The 4,139-nt window shown below is 40.6% G+C and overlaps 1 pseudogene; it reads right to left on the minus strand.

Moving 5' to 3' along the window:
- Window positions 1-2,700, minus strand: LOC133730443 (disease resistance protein RUN1-like; annotated as a pseudogene).
- Window positions 2,701-4,139: the final 1,439 nt, after the last annotated feature.

Raw genomic sequence — 4,139 nt, forward strand, 5'->3', positions numbered from 1 at the left:
TCACAGATAGAGCTGTTGAAGGTATGCCAAATTACAGATGCTGTCTGGGAGGGAGACAAGGCTTCTGCAGTTTCTCATACTAAATACTTCAAGCCCGGAAGCCGTTCAATTGATGAGGGCAGTTCTTTAATTGCAGTCTCATCTAAATTAATCTCTGAAAGCTTATTCATAATTCCTGAAATCTCTGGAAACTTCTCAAGATTTGAGCAGCCAGAAAGGTCAAGGCTCCTAAGAGATATCATATAAATGCGGCTGGGAAGAATCTTAAGTTCTCTGCAACCTTTTAGATTTAAGAATACAAGATTTTCATGTAGCAAAATGGATGGGTGTACATCGAATAAACTTGTACAACCTTCAAGAATCAGCTTCTCAAGCTTTGGAGCCCCAGTCAAGTCGAAGGTCTTCTCAAGATAGGGAGAGTGACTTAAATTGATGAATTTCAATTCTCTGAGTGGCTGCATGTTAGAACAGCCAGGAAAACACATGCATTAAAAAACATATCCACAGCATCTAAAGTTCTAAACCTCAATTTCCATTTGGAAGATATATTTATGTAAATGATGAATGTACCTTGGTTCCTTCCCAAAGTTGTTCAAGGCGACTAAAACACATGTCAAGGTCAACAAGATTCTCCGGGTGAAAATCGGATGGCAAAGACTTTAGTGGGTATCTGTGCCAGATGAGACACCTCAGTTCATGAGAAAGAAACTTGAAGTCTCCATTAACATGTTGTTTGCAGTCCATGGAGCCGTTATCAAGGATTTAGAGCAGTCTGAGTTTCACCATTTTATCAAAAGCCTGTGCAGTTATGTATACCTCTTTGGAGTTCGACAAATCAAGGGTTATAACCTCAACTGCAATAGTGGCCTGGATAACCAATAGTCAAAATTGAGTTAGTGCATATATAAACAACCATATTATTCATAATATTAGAGTTGATAACATATCTGTTACAAAAATGATTTTTTTTTTAACAGGACATTTTGGTAAGTAGGGAAGGTTTGTGTTAATTTGTGTGTATTTAGCAGGAAGCTGATATTTACAAGTAAAAATAAAGTCAGAAACTTGAGTCTCACCGTATTTAAAGTTAACGTACACATGATGAACATCGTTATAACTCCATAACCGACTGCGATTTCCAGGCTCTTCCACATGTTCTTGGCATATGATTTCCCAACCCATATCCTGTACTAAATCATGCATTTTGAGAGTGTGGTCCCTCAATGAGATAGCTATTAATTAGAGATCTCTGAATTAGAATTTGTATTCCAGAAAAGGGGAAGAAGCCACAACATTCTAGAATTGATATTGCATAGTCTGTTTTCATTCCTTTAAAGAAACACGCAACATCTAGAAATATGCTCTTTTCTGAATTATCTAGATTGTCAAAGCATGTCCGCAGCACTTGCTGAACTCCCATGTGATCACTTTTCTCAAACTTCTGCAATAAATCTTCCTACTCACGTATTCTTATCTTCAAAGAAGTTCCTAAGACCTTAAGTGCTAAAGGTAGACCTTGTGCAAGTTGTATGACATGCTGCGAGAGTTGAAGGTACGTTGTTGGGGGTTCAACTGTACCGAAGGCAAACTGCGAGAAGAGCACAAGAGCTTCTTTAGGTGTCCACAAGCCAGGGCAATACTTCATCGCATTATCTCCACTAAGAATTTGTTTATTTCTAGTCGTTATGATGATTATACTCCCTCCACCAAATGAATATCTCTGTCCCAGTAATGTTTCAATCTGGGCTATATCATCTACATCATCAAGAACAAGCAGAACTTTTTTCGTACTTAGATATTTCATTATCATATTCGAAGTTCTATTCAAAGTACCTAGACTCTGCACCTTTCCAGTCAAGATTCTAGAAAGAAGTTCTTCCCGCATTTGTCTTTCACCCTTCTTTGTGAAAGCTTCCCTGAAATTCTCAAGAAAGCAATGGTATTCAAATAGAGAAGTAATTTTGTCATAAACAGCACTAGCGATGGTTGTTTTACCAATGCCACCTACTCCACATATTCCAACAAAGCGAACAATAACCACCTGATCAAGATGTAATAGCACCTCCATTTTATATATTTCGGAAACCATTTCAACAACACAATTATTAGTTGATGGTGATGATGGCCATGATGAAAAGGGTGCCGTCACTTCTTTAGATTCTTCACATGATAATGTTTCAAGCTGGTTCACGCGTAAAAGAGAGGATGGGAGTTGCTTTATACCACTTCTCTCTACTTCAAGGCCCAGCAAGGAATCTGAATTCCCAAAGTTCTCGGGCAAGCTATTGAGATTTGAGCACCCTGAGAGTGTGACACCTGTAAGGTATGACAAGTTACAGATATTGTCTTTAAAACAGATGAGGCTTCTTCCAGCTTCCCATGTCAAAGAGTGTAAGCCTCCTGAGTCGTTCAATTGATGGGAAAGGCTCTTTAATATATGTTCCACCCAATCGAAGTTCTCTTAAATCTTCGATTCCATACCGTTTATGGTTGTTGGACACACCTCAAACTTTGAACAGCCAGAAAGAAAAAGATATTCAAGGTACTTGAGTTGAGTAGTTGACAAATGCTGATAGGAAGTCCCTTGAGTTTTCGGCACCTTTTTAGACTCAAAGTAACTAGCCCAGTAAGATTTTCAATTGATGAAGGCAACTCTTCAATTGTAGTCTCATCTAAACAAAGCTTTGGTAGCTCCTTCATGATCCCTCCAATCTCTGGAAACTTCGCAAGGTTTCAGCAGCCAGAAAGACCAAGGGTTTTCAGAGACTTCATGTGAATGCTGCTAGGAAGTTGCTTGAGTTTTCCGCACCTTTCTAGACTCAAAGTAACAAGCCCAGTAAGATTTTCAATTGATGAAGGCTGTTGGTGCCAATTTCAGCATCAACGAGTCAATGGAAGATCCGTTGAAATCCAAGTGTAAAGTGGTGGGGTTGTTTTCTTCAAGTGGGCCTATCTTTTCCTTCGATTAGTTTGACTACATGAGTAGCTTTGGTCGTCTACTTGTGACTGAAGGTATGCCCTGGTGGTCTTGTGCCTAGTCTTGGTCGTCCACCTCTTGTGACTGAATGTATGGCCTTGGGCTTCTTTTGCCTGATGTTGGGCGTCCAAGCTCCCCGAGTTGGCGGAGCTCCTTGGAAAAGGCCTGCAAATGTGAAGAGATGGAAGGTTATCTGAGGACCAGCCTAAGGCCGGCCAAACACACTCCGATGCCTAAATTAGATAAGTGTGTTTGAACATTTATGGAGATTGGAGAAGAAACAATGATGCTTAAGCATTTTGCCATAAGAATGAAGTTGACATGTCAATAGAGAAAGAGAGATAAAAGACAATGCATGTTGGCATAGCTTTAGGAGAGAAGAGAGAGTTGAAGTCCCCTCTTCTGCTTGTGAAGGATTGATATTTATAGGAGAAGGAGTAGTTGAGGTGGAAAGGGACGGTATGGGCTCTTCCCTAAAATCGGGGTGTCAGCCCGTAATTCCTGCTTACTGACACTCCAATGTATGGGTTTGACAGATTCGGTGACACATGTCACCATGTTGTGGTCTGATTTGGTTGGTGAAGGGTCAAGAGACAGGTGTCGCCTATCCAAGCTTCCCTTTTCCTTGGATTACTCTTAGGCCATGCCTAAGAGCCATGCTTCATGTCAGAATTCAACACTTGGCATGGTTGGTGAGATTTGGCCTTAATTGGTGCTACATGTCTCTTCATGATAACTACTAATTGTGAACCTGGAGGTCGATGCTTTAGCCTTGGAGCTCGTGGTCATGATCCTTAGAGGTCGAGGGTTTTAAGCTTACAGGTCAAACTCTTGTTCTTGGGGGTTAAGTCTCTTGATTCCTTTGGATTATGTTTCCCTGATAGTGAGGTCATGATATGCTTTTGTCTTGCCATCCAAGATGGTGAATCAATCATATGGTGACCATCCTAGACTTAAGAGGTGGAGATCTAAGGTTGAAGACTTGGAGTACCAAAGTGAAGCATCTCACTAGCCATGGTTATTTCCGTCTTAGGATTATCTTTTCTTTCTTGACGAAAGGTTTAAGTGCGTTGGAAGGTCGGAGTCTTGCGTGGACTCTTTGACATTTCAACGCGTCCTACGTGGAGTGGGTTGAAAAGTCAAAAGTATTTGGCGAACCAAA

The sequence above is a fragment of the Rosa rugosa genome, chromosome 2, assembly GCF_958449725.1.
Source record: "Rosa rugosa chromosome 2, drRosRugo1.1, whole genome shotgun sequence".
NCBI classification, from domain to species: Eukaryota; Viridiplantae; Streptophyta; class Magnoliopsida; order Rosales; family Rosaceae; genus Rosa; species Rosa rugosa.